General features: G+C 42.9%; 1 protein-coding gene across 5 annotated transcripts in view; it reads right to left on the bottom strand.

Annotated features, from left to right (window-relative positions):
* LOC129698164 (beta-galactoside alpha-2,6-sialyltransferase 2-like) overlaps positions 1–5,963 on the bottom strand; it is a 73,066-nt gene extending 67,103 nt beyond the window's left edge. For all 5 annotated transcript variants that reach the window (XR_008723628.1, XM_055637104.1, XM_055637101.1 and 2 more), the window contains exon 1: positions 5,590–5,963. The gene's annotated coding sequence lies outside the window, so the exon portion shown is untranslated. The remainder of the gene's footprint in view (positions 1–5,589) is intronic.
* Positions 5,964–23,493: the final 17,530 nt, after the last annotated feature.

The following is a 23,493-nucleotide window of genomic DNA, read 5'->3' as shown; positions in this document are numbered from 1 at the left end:
TTAAAACATTTTTCTTGAGCTTTGCCTGGATATAGAAGGTCTACATTGCCAGGGGGTTAAAATGTTTCTTTCGTTCTGATTTGCAAAAAAACAATTATGCATCCGGCACAATTATACATTCAGAGTGCCCAATATTTAGGTTTAATTTATCTTCAGAGCAGATCTCCAAGCCCTGCCGATGCTGGATCTCATTAGTCTGAATGTTGTGGAGGTCTCCAAATTCCTTGAGGCCATAAATGCTGAGTTCCTAACCATACAATCATATTGTGAAACAGTAGGGTACTTCAAATTTAATTTAATTTCACTATAAACAGGAACCAGTGGAAACCAATTCTATTAAAAGCATTTTTAAGGGGTGGGGAAGAGGGGTATTGATTACACTTACATAGTTCACTCTATGTTATTAATCAGAGTGCAAAGTTACAAGGTGTTCATGATGCACAGTTAGGATTATATTGTAAACAAGTTTGCATTCTCATTTTTATACTGGTCGTGGTAACATAATATAGTTCTTATATGTCCTGGATGTCGAGTTTGTCATGTAACTCAATAAGCTTTAAGTTAACCATACGTGTTTAACTTAAAAAATGTCTGAGTTGTTTTTATTTTAATTGCATTATAAAATTAAAATAAATATTCAAGAAACCTTTCATCCCATTTTGCCCTGGTATTTTCTATCAATAAATGCTAATTGCATTCGAGCAAAAAAAAAACTTTCAAGGCAGAGGATGTTATTAGGATCACTGCTTTAAATATTATCCACTGACCTCTTAATCCAATTTAGTTTAGTTTAGTTCAGAGATACAAGGAGGAAATAGGTCGTTAGGCCCACCGAGTTCACGCCGACCAGCTATACCCATGCACTAAACATCCTAAACACTAGGGACAATTTACAATTTTACCACAGCCAATTAACCTACAAACTTGTACATCTTTGGAGTGTGGGAGGATACCAGAGCACGCAGGGAAAACCCACGCAAGCAAGGGGAGAACGTGCAAACTCCATAAAGACAACACCCATAGTCAGGATCGAGTCCGGGTCTCTGACGCTGCAAGGCAGCAATTCTACCGCTGCGCCACCGTGCCGCCCCCGATAGTGTTTAACAATGAAATTTGCAAACAATGCAATACTTGATAACATGGGTCATTTGATCCATTTATAGCAAGCAGGGATCACTTACAAAAATTGTTCATCCACCAGTACCTTTCAGTAGATGTTGGTGAACCCTGCTGCACGAGCATTCACTTAGATCATAATAGGTCCTCGGAGCAGCATTAAGCCATTTGGCCCATCAAGTCTGTTCTGCCATTCAATCATGGCTGATCTATTTTCCCATCTCAACACCATTCTCCTGTCTTAGACTCGTAACCTTTGACACCCTTACTAATAAATAACCTATCAATCTCCACTTTAAAAATATCCAATGACTTGGCCTCCACAGCCGTCTGTGGCAATAAACTCCACAGATTCACCACTCTCTGGCTAAAGAAATTCCTCCTCATCTCCATTCTAAACAGTATGTCTTTTTATTCTGAGACTGTGCCCCAACGTATGTTAGTGTAGGAAATCCAATAGATAGACCAGTGGCAATGAAGTGCGCATGATAGTAGGAAACTTCAGAAGGTTAGAGGCAGAATGATAAAGGGGGCAGATACATGGAAGTCCAATTTAACATGCAAGTGTGAAGTGGTGCACTTAGGGAGAACATCGCGAAGAGGCAAAATAATCCAAGGGTACTATTTTGAGGTTGGCCTTAGACAGTTGGTACTCATTCTCAGGTTTCTGAATGTGGGAACAGGGACAAGAAGGAAAACCTAACATTTTAAACGGGGGAGGAAACCGGAGCATCTGGAGCAAACCCACTTGGTCAAAGGGAAAACGTGCTAACTTCACACAGATAGCAGCTGAGGTCAGGATTGAATGTGGGTCTGGTGCTGCAAGACAGCAGCTTTACTTTAGACTTTAGATATACAAAGGCAAAAACAAGCCCTTCGGCACATCGTGTCCAACCAGCGATCACCCTGTATACAAGCACTATCTTACACACCAGGATCACTAGGGTCATTTTACAGAAGCCAATTAACCTACAAACTTGTACTTCTCTGAAATGTGGGGATGAAACAGGAACAATATGCAAACTCCACACAGACAGCACCCGTAGTCAGCATTGAACCCGGGTCTCCAACACTAAGAGGCAGCAACTCTTACCGCTGCGCCACTGTGCTGCAAATGTCTTAAATGCCTTCTTTACCACGTGAACTGACCAAAGCACAGGAGCACAAAACGGGGAATTGTGGGGCTGCCTTGAGGCAGACGGCAAACCTTAAATCACTAGACTCTTCTGATCCTATTCAAATTTATATAAATTGCCATTATTAAGCACTCAAAGAACAACTGCAGCTCCCATCCCCAGCAGTGCCTCCATTTTAGAGTTCTTATGCTTCTTTTCACATCATATCGTGGCCTCTTATCTTTCTACCTCTGTAATCTCCAACAACCTTAAAACCCTTCAAGTACTCTGTGCTCCTCAGATTATGACACCTTGCACATCCCCATTTGACCATTCTGCGATTCATGGCCATGCCTTCAATTGCCCACTCCCCATGCTCTGCAATTCTCACCATTAATCCCCCCCACAGCTACTTTTTTCTCCCCCTTAATAAAGTTTCTCCAAAAATGCCTCTTAGATCAATATCTTGGTTACCGGGTTATTACATCTCCTTGCGCAGGCTCCATCAATTTTTCTTTGATAATCCTCCTCTGAAACATCTTTTGACAGTCTACTCTATTATGAGTGCTATATAAATGCAAATTGCTGCTGTAATGGCGAAGGAGAGATATTGGAAGCATGCCAGTTGCTATTGAAGACTGCATAATATGCACTTCAGATTAATACACCAAGCAAAAGATGAAATCTCCAGTTACCAGGGCTTCCTTGATATTATGATGAATTGCCAACATAAATGGCGTCCTCAGATGTCTGGTGGATCAAGTCCTGAACATTAATCTTCCTGACTCAGGATAAGACCGCTACTGATGTGCAGGGTCGTTCTTGGCTGTGATGCTACCCTTATCAGTCAGCAAATGTTGTATTATTCTCGGAAAGGAGAAAGGGCCACTTTGGCACAGTTAAAAAGTTACCATCTGCTACCTTCTGAAAATGGGTCACTGGATCAACCTGCTCAGCTAACACCAAGATAAAAATTAGATTAGTCAAGAGTTAAGACAAGAGTTTTTATTTATTGTTTTATGGCCCGAAACAGAACAATGAAATTCTTAGGGTGTAGGAAGGAACTGCAGATGCTGGTTTACGCCAAAGATAATCAGAGATGCTGCTGGATCTGCTGAGTTACTCCAGCATTTTGTGTCTATCTTCAATTAACATAGAAACATAAAAACATAGCAAACAGGTGCAGGAGAAGGCCTTTCGGTCCTTTGAGCCAGCATCGCCATTCATTGTGATCATGGCTGATCGTCCCCGATCAATAAACCGTGCCTGCCTTCTCCCCATATCCCTTGTTTCCACTAGCCCCTAGAGCTCTATCTAACTCTCTCTTAAATCCATCCGGTGATTTGGCCTCCACTGCCCTCTGTGGCAGGGAATTCCACAAATTCACAACTCTGGGTGAAAACGTTTTTTCTCACCTCAGTCTTAAATGGTCTCCCCTTTATTCTAAGACTATGCCCCCTGGTTCTGGACTTGCCCAACATTGGGAATTTTTTTCCTGCATCTAGCTTGTCCAGTCCTTTTATAATTTTATATGTTTCTATAAGATCCCCCTCATCCTTCAAAACTCCAGTGAATACAAGCCTACTCTTTTCAATCTTTCCTCATATGACAGTCCCGCCATCCCAGGGATCAATTTTGTGAACCTACGCTGCACTGCCTCCATCACAAGGATGTCCTTCCTCAAATTAGGAGACCAAAACTGTACGCAATACTCCAGGTGTGATCTTACCAGAGCCCTATACGACTGAAGAAGAATCAGAGCCCTATACATCTGCAGAACAATTAAATTCTTACTTGCAGCAGCACAACAGATATGTAAATGCAGTATTCTGTAAACACCATAAAAAAACAAAAAAGTTCAATAAACACATGTAAAACAAAATCACAATCACAAACAGTGATTATTCTTGCAGTGAACAAGATTAGATTTAGGTTTATTATTTTCATGTGTACCAAGGCAGTGACAAGCTTTGTTTATCCACACTAATCAAATATGCTATACACAAATAAAATCAAGTCAAGTACAATAGAAATAGGAAAGGAGAGTATACAAAATGCAGAACATTGTAGTACATCTGAAGAAGGGTCTCGAGCCAAAACGTTGCCTATTTCCTTCGCTCCATAGATACTGCCTCACTCGCTGAGTTTCTCCAGCATTTTTGTCTACCTTCGAGTTTCCAGCATCTGCAGTTCCTTCATAAACACGTTGTGGCACATCAATTCTATAGACAAACTCCTATGTCCACAGCAGACAGTACGCGAGCTTATTGAAGGAAAGTTCGTAACCTTGATAATAGAGGGGAAGAAGCTGTACCAGAGTCTGGTGGTGCACACTTTCAAGAGCATATATCTTTCCCGTTTTTTTTAAAGTCTGTTTAACATGTGCTCGTTTTTTTTTCTTTGAAATTATAAAGCAAATATCAAAATTCAAGCCTTGGTTTAAGCTCTGTCCTACAATTCCACCCACGTTTTGCTTTCATAAAGGGCAACTAATACATTCTGGAAGGCTGGCTGTGTTGATGAAGGCGCTTCATATGCAACAATTTGGAGGAGAGGCAAAGATCTCCCACACTGAACTCACCAATACAAACCTCTAAATGATAACGTATTGATATTTGATGCAGAGTTCTTTCATTTATAGGGTAACTAATATTTCATGGTTAGGCTTAAAAAAAAACCCCAATTCTAATATCTGACAAGGAAGGCAGGCATCGGTCCAATTTCACGTCCAAAAAGTTTAGCTAATAACAGGGAATGCAGAAGTAATCTCATAAATATTCCTCTGTGTATAATTATATCCTGGACGGGTGATGATCAGTAGGGGCAGACATCAGCATAGCTTCTTGTTCCAGAGATGTTGCTGCCATCACAGAACACATAAATATTATTTTATTTATTTAAACCCCCCTCTAAACAGAAAGCTGGAGCTGACTGACTGCTGCACGGTGCCTCAGAAAATAGAGTCCTTTCATTCTGGGACAACGAGTCTTTACGGTAAATGCATTCGGTACAGATCATCCCCAAAATACTGGCTAAATGGACAGGGTCAACATTTATTTAAAATAAATAGAAAGTCGGCAATATCGACAGTGCATCAATACGTAAAAGCAACTCAGGAAGCCACTAATATATTATCGTGCTGGGCAAAAAATAAAATCATCTTTATGCCAAGCTTCAAAGATAATTTAAGTAGATATCTTACAATTGCAAGTCTCCGGTACTGCGGCGCTCAGAATCCAAATAAGATAATTAATCAAAGCACCAAGCCAACCTTGAATAGACTTTAAAGCCATCTACTCAAAATGCAGCTATACATTCAGCCCGGAAAGCATTTTTCATTCAAATACAATGGGCTTACCTGCAAGCAGCCACCACCACCTTCCTGGCTTCAGTGATCAAAATCTGCTTTGAAATTTTCCAGCAAGCGTTAGCCAGACAAGCAGGGAAAGTATTCCTCTTGGAATGCTACCAGCACAGTTTACTGTTTTGCTTGTCATTTCTTTGTTCCCTTCACACTTGCCTCAGCAGCAACCATGCTGTTAGTGGGTGGGGCTTTGTCTGCATGCAACTTCCTGTTATCTGCTCTAAATAATAGCCCTCTCACACCCTTCTTTCACAAAGCAGATGCCGGAGAGCTCCGGTGAGTATATGCACCATAAAACAAACACACACCAGCTTTCTCTCACTGGCGACTGTAAATACCTTTCGGCTGCCAACACAATCGGACATTTCAAAATGACGAATGAGCACTGATTGACATTTGATTGTTTCATCCGTCCCTCCCTCCCTCCCGCCGACTACTTCACAGCTTTATTCTTTTTAATGGGCTGCTTTCTCGGCGCTAGGCAGAGCAGACATTCGCTACTTTGAGCTGAATGTATAAAAAGCAGACGGGGCTACTGCAGAATATCACCAATTGCAGTGATTGTACACCCTCGTATCCACTGCAGTGTATCTGAGCTGCTGTAAATATGCCCTTGAACTGAAGGTTGGAGGCAACCTTGCATACAGTAAACAAGTGAGACTTTCACCAATGTCGCAAAAAGCCAAAAATAACCTGCATACACATGAAATTCCAAACACAAGTAGGAAACATTGAAGATAGGAGGAGGATTTTATAGAGGAGTACAACATAATGAGAGGATTAGATCAGGTCGATGCACAACATCTCATGCTCAGAGTAGGGGAATCGAGAACCAGAGGGCATAGGTTTAAGGTGAGAGGGGAAAGATAGGAATCTGATGGCTAACTTTTTCACACAAGAGTGGTGGGTGTTAGCTTAGAATACGGCGCGGCAACAGGCACTTCACCCGAACGAGTCCACGCCGACCAGCGATCACCACACTATCCTACACACACACCAGGGACAATAGTCAAAACGGCACAACAGAGGATGTACTTCCTGCAGCAGCTGAGGAAGCACAATCTGCCACAGGCAATGATGGTCCAATTCTATACGGCTATCGTAGAGTCTGTCCTCACCTTCTCCATCATGGTCTGGTTTGGCTTAGCCACCAAGCACGGCACCCAGAGGCTGCAGCGAATCGTCCGATCAGCAGAGAAGGTTATTGGCTGCAGCCTTCCCTCCATTGACAAACTGTAAACTGCAAAGGCCAGGAAGCAAGCGGGCAAGATCATCTTTGACCCTTCACACCCTGGCCACAAACTCACTGACACACTTCCCTCTGGAAGGCGACTCCGGACTGTCAAAGCTGTCACAGCCAGACATAAAAACAGCTTTTTTTCCCCATGAGTAGTAGCTCTACTCAATAACCAAAAATCTGTACCCTACTTTTGCTCTGGTATTTTATTTAATTCACATGTTTAATCGATAATGTTTTATTATTAATGTTTTATGTGTCATTCCTAACTGTCACTGTATGTTATGTTGTCACTTGCGGGCAGAGCACCAAGGCAAATTCCTTGTATGTGAATACTTGGCAAATAAACTTATTCATTCCCTGAAGAAGGGTTTCGGCCCGAAACAGTGCCTATTTCCTTCGCTCCATAGATGCTGCTGCACCCGCTGAGTTTCTCCAGCTTTTTTGTGTACCTTCGATTCTCCAGCATCTGCAGTTCCTTCTTAAACAAACTTATTCATTCATTCATTTAAAATTTTACAGGCCAATTAACCTATGAATCTGTACGTCTTTGGAGTGTGGGAGGAAACCAGGGCTCCTGGAGAAAATCCATTCAGTCACAGGGAGAATGTACAAACTTTGTACAGACTGCAACCGTAGTCAGGATTGAACCCGGGTCTCTGCCGCTGTAAAGCTGCCGCGGCGCCACCGTGCTCTGGTAGTTTATGGTTGAGAACTTTAACCTGAAAAGAATGCAGAGAAAGACAGAGAGTGCTGGGGTGATATGGGATGGGGAGGATGGAGCCAGCGACAATGGGCGTGACCATCGAGGAGCAAAGCCGAGAGGAAACCACGGTCTGGCCTCCTGCACCCTCATGCTCAGCTGCATGGGGCACCCCCAGGGAACAAAGATGGACGGGTGACGAAAGGCACATGGCATCCAAGGAGAGAGAGGCTGGAGGCCTGCAACAGCCTGGGACTTGCCTGGAATGGGCATCGCTCATGAGAACTAGAGCGTGGAATTAGAAATTGGGCCAAAACATGACGCCTCTTGTCGGAATGTTGCCTATCAATATTCTGCAAGCATGCTGCCACACCCGCTGGCTGAGTCACCCCAGCGCTTTGTGTACTTTTGTGCAAACCAGCATCTGCAGTTCCTTGTTTGTACAATAGTGCAGAGAAGATTTATGAGGATGTCCCGAGGACTCGAGGGCCTGAGCTACAGGGAGAAGTTGGGCAGGCTTGGGCTTTATAACTTGGAGCGCAGGAGGCTGAGGGGTGGTCTTATATAAGTGTATAAAATCATAAGGGGAATAGATAAGGCAAATGCACAGTCTTTTACCCGGATAGGGGGATCAAAGACCAGAGGACTGTAGTTTAAGGTGGGAGGGGAATGGTTTAAGGAGAAATTGAGGGGCAACTTTCTCACTCATAGGGTAGTGATTATGTGGAACAAGCTGCCAGACAAGGTAGTTGAGGCAGGTACAGTGACACCATTTTAAAACCTTTTCGACAGATACATGGATAGGACAGGTTTAGAGGGATATGGGCCAAATGCAGGCAGGTGGGACTAGTGTAGATGGAACATGTTGGTCGGAGTGGGCAAGTTAGGCCGAAGAGCCTGTTTCCACATTGTACGATTCTATGACTATGGCTCTATGACACTGATTCTTAGGAATCCTTGGTCTTCCTACCGCTCAAAGCAGAGAACGAACATTCAGGATACTGTTGATAACATTGCATAATGCGCACTTAACCATATTTAAACATCAGCAAGGGTGCACCCACTCATAAACTAGCCACCCGCCAGCCCCATCGGCACTTCCTGCCCCATCTTTCGATGAGCCAACAGTTCGTCCATTACCCTCAATATCTCCCTCAGAACCAACAAACTGGAATGCAAGCAAGTCAACCTTGATCGCTAGAGAATGACTACAAAGAAAATGACAAGAGAGACTTTACATCAACAATATCTCATTGGTTGCACAAAGCTTTAAGATATCGAGGTTATGAAGAATTCTATAGAAATACGGTAAATTCATACAGTACTTTTTTTCTGATTGCTTCTTAATATAAGATCCTCCTTAAAAATGACTGACCCAGTGTTCACTCTTCAGGCTGATGGTTTCCATCAGGGAGAAAGCCAGCAGAGTGAGTCTAAACCCAACATCTTCTAGCAGAAGCAAGAATAATATTGTGAGCAATAACACCATCATGCTTAAGTAAATGTCAACATCTTATATTTCTGATAGTAGCTAAAGTTCAAAAAGAGAAACATCCAAAGATCAAGTAATGCAGTCGGGCATTAATAGAATATAAATGAAAGGAGAATGAAAGGCAGAAAGATATCACTTTATGTGTGACACATATGAAACAAGCTCCCACTGCTCTCACATAAATTGTTAGGTGCTAATCACAAAAAAATAAGTGCTTGCTTTTTCTCCATTCAGCTCCTACAATAATCCAACATGTTTTTCAGCCACATAATTGAATCATACACATTCAGACTGGTTATCTGGCCTTCATGCTGTTTCTGATAACATAGGAATTGTGCATCAGCAACAATTTCCAGTTACCGGTGACAATTTGCAAATCCAATCCTTTACTATTAGATATAAATGACTAAACAGCGAATAAAATGAAATCACAGTACTTATTCTTGAAACTAGTGCTTCTTGTGTTGAAAAAAAATTAAAAATTGGGAGTATCCATTTTATTACAAACAAATCTAAATCCTCCAGTTTCATGAGAAGGATTTTTGCGGATCAAGCATTTCAATAGTTATTTTGATTTGGACATATGCAGGGAACAATTCACGATAGAGCCAGAATCTAAATGGATGGGAACAATTGAGGGGAAATAGCAGATGGATTAGTTTTATACCTTTCAACTTCTAATAAGTTATGGCTCAATTGAAATATTATGTATAAAATCATAAGGGTATTTGAATGATACCCAGGGCAGGAGATTTAAAAACAAGAAAGCATATGTTTAAGGTGAGAATGACAGGAATTGCTACAAACCTGAGGGACAACGTTTTCACTCAGGTTTGAAGCTTTGTGCAACCAATGAGATATTGTTGATGTAAAGTATCTCATGACATTTACTTAAGCATGATGGATATATGGAATGACCTGACAGAGGAGGTGGTACTATAACAGCATTCAAAAGACACTTGGACAGGTAAATGGATCAGAAGCGTTTGGAGGGATATGGGCTAAATGCAGACAAATGGAAGTAACTTAGATCTTGGTCAGTATGGACAAGTTGGGCCGAAGGGCCTGTTTCCCTACTGTATGACTGTAACTAAGATATTGAAAAGTAAAGGAAAATCAAGAGAAGGACCCTATGCTGAGAAAGCTGATTATAGCATTATTGCATGTAGTGGGTTAATACCAAATAAGATAAGTTGGTCAAAATGTTATTTTATCATTAGGGCAGTTTAAATTCAGAGTAAAATGCTGAAATGGGACACATGTGATTTCTAAGACAATTACTCTAGATTCAGTGTATCTGCTGACCCCCACATTGCAGTTAGTACCAAATATAGTCACAGAGTTGTACAGTGTGGAAACAGGCCCTTCGGCCCATCTTTCCCACACCAACCAACATGTTCCATCTACGCTAGTCCCACCTGCCTGCGTTTGGCCCACATCACTTTAAACCTATCCTATCCATGTACCTGTCTAAATGTTTCTGAAACGGTGCGATGGTCCCGGCCTGAACTACTTCCTCCAGCGCGTTTACTCTATCCCTCTCATGATTTTGTACACATCTATAAGATCATTTGTTCACATCAACACTGTGACAGTCAAAAGGTACAGGGAAAGAAGAGAGGAAATGGGATTGTAGACACAAGGAACTGCAGATGCTGGTTTACGGGAAAAAACAAGACACAAAGTACTGGAGTAATTCAGCAGGTCAGGCAGCATCTCTGAAGAACATGGATAGGGGGGATTTTGGGTCAGGGCCCTTTATTCTTTGAGATACAGCATGAAAACAGGCCCATCGGCCCACCGAGTCCATGCCGACCAGCGATCACTGTGTACACTAGCACTATCCTACATTGTAGGGACAATTTACAATTTACAGAAGCCACATAATCTACAAACTTGTACGTCTTTAGAGTGTGGGAAGAAACTAGAGGACCAAGAGAAAACCAATGCGGCTACAGGGAGAACATACAAACTCCGTGCAGACAGTACTCATACTCAGGATCGAACCTGGGTCTCTGGTGCTGTGAGGCAGCAACTTTACAGCTTTGCCACTGTGCCGCACCTTCTTCTGACTCTGCTAGGAACAGACATAGGCTCAATGGGCTGAATGGCCTCCGTCTATGTCACAATGGAGGAATTAATTCACTTCAATGTACAATCATAAGTCACACACCCATGTCAGTTTCTGGCACTCCTGCAGTCAGTCATTCCACACCGAGAAATATTCTTACCATCGTGCAGTTCACGTGAACACCCTTGATTGCTGAGTGGTGTTGAGTGAAGCTTTCCCCATGAATATTAATGCAATGCTTGTGAAATAATTAGAATCATGTTGCAACTGCATGTTATTCTGGCAAAGTTTGCATGGAAGCTCCAAACTGGTTGATTAAGATTCTCTTCATTCTTATCCCCTGCTTGTTTGTCTGTCTGTCTGTCTGTCTGTCTGTCTGTCTGTCTGTCTGTCTGTCTGTCTGTCTGTCTGTGTCCTAACTGGCTCTGTGAAGGAACTTTACAAGAGGTAGAGAATTAGCTTGCTAGCTTGAAATAATGTACCATCAGACTCTGAAACAGGTTAGACCTCTGTTTTGTCAGTCCTCTGTTATCAGACCTTCGAAGGATCCTTCCATAAGCCATAAGCTAGGGTAGAGTCCTGACTTTACCACATATTTCATTGCAGACATTGGACATTTTCTGTGGAACTGATACATTACATGGCTGAGAACTATATTTTTCACTCTGGTATTTTCCCTTTGCTCGACCTGTTGTACTTGTGTTTGGCTTGATGGTCTTAATTGCATTATCATATTGTAATTGGTCTCATTGTATTATCTGATTATGGTTAGCACGCAATCAAAAGCTGCACGGTATACGTGACAATAATAAACCTAAACCTAACTCTGAAGAAGGGTCTTGACCCGAAACATCACCCAGTCCTTCTCTCCAGAGATGCTGCCTGTCCCGCTGAGTTCCTCCAGCATTTTGCATCCATCATTGGTGTAAACCAGGATCTGCAGTTCCTTCCTACATTAAACCTAGGAAATATGGGGCAGCACGGTGGCACAGCGGTAGAGTTGCTGCCTTGCAGTGCCACAGACCCAGGTTCGATACCCACTCTGGGTGATATATTTGTACAATCTCCCTATAACCGCATGGGTTTTCTCCGGGTGCTATAGTTTCCTCCCACAACCCAAAGACGTGCAGGTTTGTGGATTAATTGGCGTCTGTAAATTGTCCCAAGTGTGTAGGATAGAGCTGGTGTATGGGGCGATCACTGGCCAGCGTGGACTGAGTGGGCCGCAGAGCCTGTTTTCACACTGTATCATTAAAGCCTAAAGTTTAAATATGCGGCAGCTTTATGCAATAAGGAGAAATATCTGTTGGATGTTGTCTCTTCTCTGAAAACCATTCCTACACGAGTGATTGAAAGAGATGAAATTAGGCGAGAGGATTAATGAAATGTATACACAAATAAGCGATACCAAGTTGCCCAGAAAATGAATGAAACAGTGCATCTGCAGCTTATACTTCATCAGTTCTACCCGTCTGCAGACCTTTAAGTGTTCAACTGGTGCAATAACTTAAAGATAACTGGATTCCCCTTGGCATTTTATTGTGGGCTTCATCAGTTCAGTTCAGTTTAGTTTATTGTCACATGTACAGAGCTACAGTGAAAAGCTTTTGTTGCGTGCTAACCAGTCAGCAGAAAGACAATATATGATTAGAATCGATCCATTTACAGTGCATAGATACACGATAAGGGAATAACGTTTAGTGCAAGGTAAAACCAGTGAAGTCCGATCAAGGATAGTCCAAGGGTCACCAAACAGGTAGATGGGAGTTCAGTATTGCTCTCTGGTTGTGGTAGGATGATTCAGTTGCCTGATAACAACTGGGAAGAAACTGTCCCTGAATCTGGAGGTGTGCGTTTTCACACAGTTTGAAATGTTAGCCCCTCAATGTATCTCTCCACCTGTTGAATATCGTTATACCCAGCTGCTACAAGCAAAAGTCCTAAGAGCTTAAGATTTTAATGAATGGCTGGGGAAACTGCATTTTGTGTTGAGTTAAGTATTTTTTATAAATGGGATGTCATTCACCTGAAAATACAGAAATGTTTTGTTCAGTGATTTTATCATGACGTCTTGTGTTATAATCAATGTCGATGAACTTGCAAATTAGGGCACGTGAAGGAATTTTATATGTTATCTGGCCTCCACTGTTTTATATTTGTAAATGAACCACATGTACAAGTGATGTAATAGTTAATATATGTGTGACTTAAGCATTCACGTCCGTTGTGTTAATCTACAATAAAGTGTAGACCCCTTCTTGGAAACTCATGGTGTCCACTATAGATGATTACAGCAACTATTTTATGAGCACTACCACACAAATGCACAGACTGACTTCAAATACTCCATAAAAAAGACATGAAATACTGGAGTAACTCAGCGGGTCAGGCAGCATCACTGGAGAACATGGATAGGCTTCAGATAGAGTGAAGAAGGGTCCCGACTCAAAACATCACCTTTCCTAGTTCTCCAGAGATGCTTCCTGACCTACTAAGTTACACCAGCATTTTATGTCATTTCTTATATGTTCAAAAGTTCATAGGTTCTAGGAGCAGAAATAGGCCATTCGGCCCATCAAGTCTAATCTGCCATTCAATCATGGATGATCTATCTTTCCGTCTCAATGCAATTCCTCTGTCTTCTCCCCATAACCCCGACACCCTTACTAATCAAAAATCGATCAATCTCCGCCTTTAAAATATCTATTGACTTGACATCCCCAGCCTTCTGTGGCAATGAATTCCATTGATTCACCACCTTCTGACCTCCTCATCGCCTTTCTAAAGGTGTGTCCTTTTATTCTGAGGCTATGGCCTCTGCTCCTGGACTATCCCACTAGTGGAAACATCCACCCCACATTACAGTAGTGGAAACATCCTCTCCATATGTTGTTCCATTATATTGAAGCTATTGTATTATGTAACAGAATGCTCTTTTTTTTTTAAGCCAGCGTCTTACAAAATGATGCCATTCCTTGTTTCTACAAATACATCACAACGGGCAATAAAGTTTGCCAAAACAACTGATGAATATAAACTCTGCAATAAAAATAGTGGCTCGAAGAAGTGCTTGGACTGATCAGTGATCAACGATACGGGCAATAGGGGCTCGTACTCCACATTTGGGAAGAGAAAGTGGTTTCCGGGACAAAGTGAGCACAAGCAAACATTGTGTGGTGAACCTGTGCAGATAGTGCTGATTAAACTAAGAATGACTGCAGTCATCTGCAGCCCAGACAGATGCCTTGATAATAGAGGAATGAAACGCATAGCCGAAGTGAGCACAGGGCAGAGAAGTCTGAAGTGTTACAGTCTGATTCTTTAGGTCAGCAATGGGGCAAATTAAAGGCTCAGTGTTGGGTATAACAGCACTCGATTTGTTGGGTAATTGGCCTCTGTAAAATGTATCTGATTTGTAGGGAGTCGATGTGAAAATGGAATGACAGAGAACTGGTGGGAATGGGTGATTGATGGTCGACGAGGACTTGGTGGGCCGCAGGGCCTGTTTCCATGCTGCATCTCGTAACTAAACTAAACTAAACTAAACTAAATAAATGGGAAGCAGATGCTTTCGAAGTAGAGGACAACACTGTAATCATGCAGGTAGTGAATACTACTTTCAGAGTGCAGTAAATGGCTATTGCGGAGATTGACTCTGAGATCAAATGCTTGCTAATCTGGCCAACCTACAGAAAGCCAAAGCTGTTCCATTCACTAAAGCAGCGCAGAAATTGTAGGGCTTATTTTAATCCTCTGCTATTTCAAAAAGCTGAGAGCTACAAGTTTGACACAAAGCATTGAAGAATAGGTGGAACAATCCATGGCTGTATTGTTGCATTAAACGATTTATCCAGACAACGCAACTTTGGTGAATTCTTAAACCGTGTGCATAATCGTGCTGTACCTGATGAATGGACTCAACGCAACTTGTCTGACATGGAGTAACTTACATTTAACGTGGCTTGCATGATCTCAACTTGACAGAAATGGCAGCAAAAAGCTACAAAGAATGTTGTCAATCACCAGATGCATGGGTGCATGCATGCAGCTTATAGGCTTAAAGGGCCTGTCCCACTTTCACGACCTAATACAAAACCTCTGTTGAGTTTGCCCTTGATTCATACTCGCAGCCTGGTCGTAGGAGGTCGTAGGTAGGTCGTAGCAGGCCGTGATGCTAGTCGTAGGTACTCGTGGCATCAAGTAAGTCGGGGCGTTTTTTTCTAACCCGATTAAAAATGTCCACGAGTAAAAAAGGTCGTGAATTAGGTCATAAAAGTGGGACAGGCCTTTAAGGAAGCAGGTTAGGGTCATGCCTGGAATACAGTTAGCGCAACATGAGAATTGCAGCAGATTGCGGCTGCATACTATGTTTGGTAAGGACCCTAGACTTACGGAGGCTACAACGTCTCATCGGCAATCAGTGGGTTTGCTCTTCTGGCAGAGGCAACCAGCAGGGTGGGTGGGGGAGCAAAGGAATGGTGTTGCATTCCTAGACTACAACCCATATTGCAATCTTCTGTAATGCAAAGCAGTGTGATTTGTGCACGCATCACATAATACAATGACTTGCATTATGCAGTGAAAGCTAGGCCTCTGGAGAGTGTTGGAGAGCAGAGGGATCTAGGAGTACAGGTACATAGTTTGTTGAAAGTGGCATCAAAGATAGATAGATAATGTGATCAAAAAGGCTTTTGGCACATCAGTCAGTGCATTGAATAAAGAAGCTGGGAGGTCATGTTGCAGTTGTATAAGATGTTGGTGAGGCTGCATTAAGTGTACCCTGCTCAGTTTTGGGCACCATGTTATAGGAAAGATGTTGTCAAGCTAGAAAGGGTGCAGAGCAGATTTACCAGGATGTTGCAAGGACTCGAATGCCTGAGCTACAGACAAATGTTGGACAGGCTAGGACTGTATACCTTGGAGCGTAGGAAGATGAGAGGTATTCTTATAAAGGTTTTTGGTTTTAGTTTTTGAGATACAGTGCGGAAACAGGCCCTTCGGCCCATCAAATCCATGCCGATCAGCGATCCCCGCACACACACTAGGGACAATTTACAAATTCACCAAGCCAATTAGCCTACAAACCTGTACGTTGAGTACGGGAGGAAACTGGAGCACCTGGAGAAAACCTACAAAGGTTCCGGGGAGAACATGCAAACTCCATCCAGACAGCACCCATAGTCAGGCTTGAACTAGGGTCTCTGGCGCTGTAAGGCAGCTGTGCCATCTGTGCCATCGTACCGCCCTTGTATAAGATCATAAGGGGAATAAATAGGGTTGATGCACAGTGTCTTTTATCCAGGGCAGGTGAATCAAGAACCAGAGGACATCGGTTTATTGAGAGAAGGAAAGTATTTAATGGGAATCCGAGGAGCAACGTTTTCAGGCAGAGGGTGGTGGGTATAAGGAATGAGTTGCCAGGCAGAAAGCTGAGGCAGGAACTATAACAACATTTAAAAGACATTTGGACAGGTACATGGATAGATAGATAGGAAAGGTTTTGAGGGATTATGGGCCAAAAGTGAGGCGGTAGGACTAATGTAGTTGCAGCATCTAGGTCGGCATGTGCAAGCTGGGCTTTAGTATAAGTTTCCATACTCTATGACTCTATAGAAGTTAAAAATAGCATGACAGCAGAAATATTGCTGTAAGAATTGTATTTAAGATGAGGAAAGCAAACATAGTTCATGAGGTGAAATGCTGGTGATTAAGGGCAATTATTTTACAATCCATAGTAGGAAATATGCGTGAGGGTACTCAATGGAAGGTAATAAATAATGATTGGGAGAAATATTGTCAATTGTTCTGTCTGCATTGCATCTGCATGCATTCGTTCACAGGAGGTAATGAGTTGGAAATTGTTGAATAGTTGTTCTGTTTCTGTATTGCACATCACGTGTACTTCTAATGGCACAGGGGCCAACTGAGAGGAAGTCCTGTCTGAGACAGGACAGAGCTTTATAACGTGACGCAAACACTTTCCAGGTGCGTTTCTAGCCACTACACGAATACGACTATTTCCGAATCTTGTTAATGTATAATGGGTGACCAGGGCTGCTAAGCAAACAGCAGCTGGCAGAAGCTCATTTAATGAGCAGAGTGAAAAAAATCAACCATGAGTTTTAGCCCATTCCAGTCAAGGTGTACTTCTTTTTGGTTTAGTTTAGTTTAGAGATGCAGCGTGGAAAAATGCCCTTCGTCCCAACATCCGCGCCGACCAGCGATCACCCTGTCCACCAACACTCTCCTAGACACTCGGGACAATTTTACCAAAGCCAATTAACATACGAAACAGCACGTCCTTGGGGTGTGGGAGGAAACCGGAGCACCCGGAGAAAACCTACGCAGGTCAGGTGTAGAAGGTACAAACTCTGTATAGACAGCACCCGTGGTCAGGATCAAACTGGGGTCTTTGGTGCTGTAAGGCAACTTTTCCCCCATTCTTCTCTATAGTGCCCATTCGGCTTTTATGAAGCTTTTGATAACTACATTGTTCATACTTTCCCCGCAAACTTCCTGCAATGCCGAGCAGTGCGGAGCAAGGGCCGTTAGGAAGGTGAACCAAGGTATTGCCTCCGGCGCCTTCAACGTCAACTGCAGGATGCCCCCCCCCCAACCCCACGAGACACAAAGGTGGCTGGGCGAGGTGAGGGATATCGGTTTGTGGGCCAATCTGGAAAAAGGAGATGGAGGAAGGCCTTTCAGGAGCCTGGGGCTTACCTGGATAGGGAACTGCTCCAGGAGACCGAGCGTGCATGTGGACCGGACTTTGGACATGGCTTCAAAACAAGGCGGCGCCTGCATGTGCAAACATGGAAAAATAATTTTATTGTGCAATGCACATGTGACATATAAAGAACCATTGAACCAATAAAGTGAAAATGCTTATGTATGTTGGCTGTTTGAAGTACAAGAAAATCAACCTGGAAACGCAGAATTGTTGGTGTGGTGTTGAGTGACCTTGTGGTACAATGTTGATGCTTAAATCCACGGATGAAGGTACCTGTATTTTTCTTTGACAGACACAGTTCATGTTGCAGTTATATAAGACGTTGGTGAGGCCACATTTAAAATATTGTGTTCAGTTTTAGGCACTTTATTATCATGTGTACCTAGGTACAGTGAAATTATTTTATTGCATTCAATTCAATGACAATCCTACCATACATTAGCACATATTAAGTGTAAGCCTGTAAGATAGTAGACCACATTGAGTCAAGTGTCACATTGACACAAGGGTCACCACATTTTAGGTGCCATCTTATAATCTTCAAGTCTGAAATTACAGCATGGAAACAGGCCCTTTGGCCGACTGCATCTACGGCAGACATCGATCAACCATTCATACTAGTTCTATATTATCCAATATTCACTCTCCCTACGAACTATTTACAGAGGCCAATTAACCTGCAAGCCCGCGCGTCTTTAGGATTAGTTTTAGTTTAATTTGGAAATACATAGTAGAAACAGGCCCTTCGGCCCACCGAGTCTGCACTGACCAATGATCACGCATACACTAGTTCTGTCCCACACACTAGGGACAGTTTACATAAGCCAAGTAACCTACAAACCTGCACGTCTTTGGAGTGTGGGAGGAAACCGGAGCGCCCGGTGGAAACCCAGGTAGTCACAGGGAGAAGGTGTGGACTCCGCACAGACAACACGCATGGTCAGGATCAAACCCGGATCTCTGGCGCTGTGAGGCAGCAGCTCTCCGCTGCGCCACTAGGCCTAATGACTAAGATGAAATAGACTGGGCTTTGCTGACCTAATGTTCTTCCTCCCCATTGGAAGATTGCGTACATTGACAACACACTCATACTTCTCAGGTTCAGATACAGTGGACCAGTCTCACTTCCCAGACTCCAGCAAAGCAATCTCCACAGTGGGAGGGTGTAGATTGCCTGAGTGGGAAGACCTAGCCCTGAAAATGCCCCAATAACTTTGACACTTAGCTTTAGTAGCTGGAAAGATTCCTGAAACATTTTAATAGATTTTAAATGACTAACTCTTTCACTTTCCTATAGATTTATCATTGCCTAGAAATTGAAATCGCACTGCAGGTTTTTCAGGCATAACATGCTTAGAAATTGATTTTATGTGGAGTAGATTATGCTGTTTTGGGTGAAAATACGACAATCTTCCAATGCGAGTTGCCTTTGGCAGAAGATAAGCAGCGGGAGATACAGAACACAAGATGCACGAAGCTATGATTTTTCACACAGTCACTGACCTCATTTCTTGGAGAGATATTTTTTCCTCAGCCCACCTACCTTCTCCCTCAAGACCCACAGTGGGCAAGAGTCAAGAATTGTCATATGTACTGACAAATGAACTACCTACAGCAGCATATCAGGTCTGGAAACACAGGACATAGATAACGTTAAAAAAAAATAATGAAAACCCCAATTCTAGTACAAAAATAAGTCCTTAGTGCAAGCAGGACAATCTCTAGTTTGTAGGTTAGATGGTGTTTTGCGGTGTTCAAGAGCCTGATGGTAGTTGGGAAGAAGCTGTTCTTGAACCTGTAAGTCACGGTTTTCAGACTCCTATACCTTCTTCCCAACAGTGGGAGTGAAATGAGAGCATGGCCAGGGTAGTGTGGATCTTTGATAATGTTGGCTGCATTTTTGTGTCAGCGCCTATAGATTCCTTCATTGTCATGATAGCGCTAATGTTTCAGCCTGTTTTAGTCCCAAGGAGCTAAATTCTCCCTACTTTGATTCTATTCTCTCTCTCTTTTCCAATTGCTCCCCATTTACCTTTCTGACACTTCCAATAATCTCTGGCACTCTGGCAGTTTCTAATCTCCTGATCCTAACTGATTCTTTGTCACCACGATAATCCCGTCTCTGCACCTCCACCCTTTCCAGAGGTCCAACCTGTCTCTTCCACCACCAACCACATACTACTGGCTGAACCACAATCATTGGGCCTGAGTTATAGGGACAGGTTGAGCAGGCTAGGACGCTTTTCCTTGAAGCGCAGAAGGATGAGGGGTGATCTTATAGAAGTGTACAAAATCATGAGAGGAATAGATCGAGGGGATGCACAGAGTCTCTTGCCCAGAATAGGGGAATCAAGAATCAGAGGACTTAGGTTTATGGTGAGGGGAAAAAGATTTAATACGAACCCGAGGGGAAACTTTTCACACAAAGGGTGGTGGGTGCATGGAACGAGCTGACGGAGGAGATAGTTGAGGCAGGGACTATCGCAATGTTTAACAAACATTTCGACAGGTACATGGATATGATAGGTTTAGAGGGATATGGGACAGATTCAGGCAGGTGGGACTAATGTAGATGGGACATGTTGGCAAGTTGGGTTGAAGGGCCTGTTTCCATGCTCTTAGACTCTCTGACTCTATACCTGCTTTTTACATTGTAGGATTGCTTTATCTCCATTCCCTCCACATCAAAAGGAATGGTTAGGGAAACTCACATGACCCTAAACCATGTTTGCCTCTTCATTGGACAAATGGAATAGTTCTTATTTCGATACCATTTAGGCTCCCTCCTCTGTTTTTCTGATACGTTGAAGACTATATTGACATCGCTTAGAACCCAAATGAGTTTCTTTACAAAACTGTTTATTACAGTTCATAACAGTTTAGAACTTGTTACATTTGCTGTCAATTGACATTCTGCTCTCATTTTGATATATATCTGACTATTCCCTTCCCTTAAAAAAACCCCCATAAAGTGCTGGAATAACTCAGTGGGTCAGGCAACATGTGTGGAGGACATGGATAGGTGATGTTGTGGAGGGGGGACCCATTTGGACACGGGAGGTGCTGCCTGACCTGCTGAGTTACACCAGCAATTTGTTTATTTTTTGTAAACCAGCATCTGTAATTCCTTGTATCTCCATTCCCCTCCCTTTCTTGATTTGTCTATCTCTGATAGTTGGACGACCAATATCCATTCCAATTCCACAGATTACCGCCACTAATTTAGAAAAAAAAACTGTTTCCAATCAGGGTGGCGCAGCAGTAGAGTTGCTGCCTTACAACGCCAGAGACCGGGGTTTGATTCTGACTATGGCTGCTGTCTGTACTAAGTTTGTACGTTCTCCCTGTGACCACGTGGGTTTTCTCCGGGTGCTCTGGTTTCCTCCCACACTCCAAAGGCATACAGGTTTGTAGGTTAATTGGCTTTGATAAAATTGTAAATTGTTCCTAGGGTGTAGGATAGTGCTAGTGTACGGGGTGATCACTGGTCGGCACGGACTTGGTGGGCCGAAAAGCCTGTTTCCACGCTGGATGGAACCCGGGTCTCAGGTACTGTAAGGCAGTAACTGTACTGCTGTACCACTGTGTCGCCCCAGAGGGGGCAACTAAATGTGCTGCATTTGGTGCTCACAATGTGGCTTCCTCTATAATGAAGAGACCAAATGTAGATTGGGTGACCACTTCATTAGGGCAACCCTGAACTTATAATTACTTGTCATTTTCAGTGCCCACCCCGGTCCCATTGTTTCAACAAAGCCAAATAATATCTTAAAGAGCAGCACCTCATTTTCCATCCTGGCACCTTGCAACGCTTGGCACACGGTCTCAGTTTTTCCTGTTTGTGCTAGATCTAGCTGCTAACATTGACTCATTTGTTCCCTCCCCAGAGATGTAATCTGACCTACCGAGTAGCTCTAACATTTCATATTTTTAATTAAAGTGAAAGGAATTCTGTTGCGTTTTGACGTGACATTCGGATATCCTCAACACAGTGTTGATTACTATTGGTCATACTTGTTAGCTATTCTTAGTGGCTGCCCAGTTACGTGATATTGAGCTGCCAAGCTTCAATTACCTGTGCAGAGATATGCAAAATGAACCTGTGCAAGATACAAAGATTCACAGTAGCACATCAATGTCTCTCAACTAGAGAACAAATTCCACCTTTTAAATCAAATTTCCTGTCTCGTCTCCATATCCTTCAAAATCTCACTTCCCACACAAATGTCATCCATCTGAGTAATTCAGTCAACTTGCATCATATTAGAATGCAGCCTAGATTGGAAAGCTTCAACTACAAGGTGACATTGAACAGACTTGGATTGTTTTCTCTAGAATGTCGGAGGCTGAGAGGAGACTTGGTAGAAGTACATAAAATGACGAGAGGCATAGATAGGGTAGACAGTCAGATTCTTTTGCCAAGAGCGGAAATGTCCAACACGAGAGGGCATAACTATAAGGTGAGAGGGGAAAAATCTAATGGAGAAGTGCGGGGCAATTCTTTTTACGTAGAGAATGGTGGGACACACTTCAAGGATGGTGGTGAAGGCAGATACGATGTTGGCATTTAAGAGCTTTTAGATAGGCATATGGAAGTGCAGGGAATAGAGGGATGTGGATCATGTGCAGCCAGATTTAACTTGGCATCATGTTCGGCACAAACATTGTGGGCCAAAGTGCCATTCCTGTGCTGTACTCTTCTATGTTCTTATAAACGAATTGGGATGAGAATTCCACATACTTTTTATGAAAAAGCTTTTGCAAATTTCTTTTGAAACCAAGGGTGAGAAAATATTGATCAACAAGAAACCAACATAACTCAGCAAGCAAAGCTTGCTGAGTTATCCCATTGTTATCCCAAAATTATCCCATTGCATCAGGAATGCAATGGGATAATTTAACGTTTGGATGGCTCCAATAACAAAACCAAATGGAAAAGTCATATTTCTCCATTAGGAAATGTGCAGGTTCTAAAGTACTTCCAGTCTGCAAAAAGGGCGGCACAGTGGCACATCTAGTAGAGTTGCTGCCTCACAGCGCCAGAGACCCAGGTTCGATCTGGATCTCAGGTGCTATGTATGTGGAGTTTGCATGTCCTGCCAGAGGCCTCGTGGGTTTCCTGCGCTTACTCGCATTTCCTCCCACATCCCGAAGATGTGTAGATTTGTAGGTTAATTGGCCTCTGTAAATTGCTCCTAGTATGTAGGGTTTGGATGGAAGATTGGTGTAACATAGAACTAATGTAAAGGGGTTATCGATGTTCGGTGCGGACTCGGTGGTCTGTTTTCATGCTGTGTCTCTAAACTAAACATTGAAGTCGGTGTAGGCAGTCAGAGTGTATACATGGCCCCATGCTCATCTGATACAACAACAAAGCTGCAAGCTGTTTGGTCCAGACTCAAGCGGACTGTCAAGGTAAGAGTCGGAGTCAGTGGTGAAAGAACATAATTTATAGTGTAGGAATGACAATGGCTTCCCAGTGGTTAGATAAATAGTGTTTCTGTTCTCAGTACTGGTCATCATTCCACCAGTTTAGGTACAGAAGTGGCTGAGAGGGAGAGGCTGAGGTCCTTCGCTCCATTGATGCTGCCTCAGCCGCTGAGTTTCTCCAGCATTTTTGTCTACCTTTGAGAGTGGAGACATTTGTTTGGGAGGGGTGAGGTGG

This window comes from Leucoraja erinacea, chromosome 6 (assembly GCF_028641065.1).
Source record: "Leucoraja erinacea ecotype New England chromosome 6, Leri_hhj_1, whole genome shotgun sequence".
Lineage (NCBI taxonomy): Eukaryota > Metazoa > Chordata > Chondrichthyes > Rajiformes > Rajidae > Leucoraja > Leucoraja erinaceus.
This window is presented reverse-complemented; position numbering and strand designations above follow the sequence as displayed.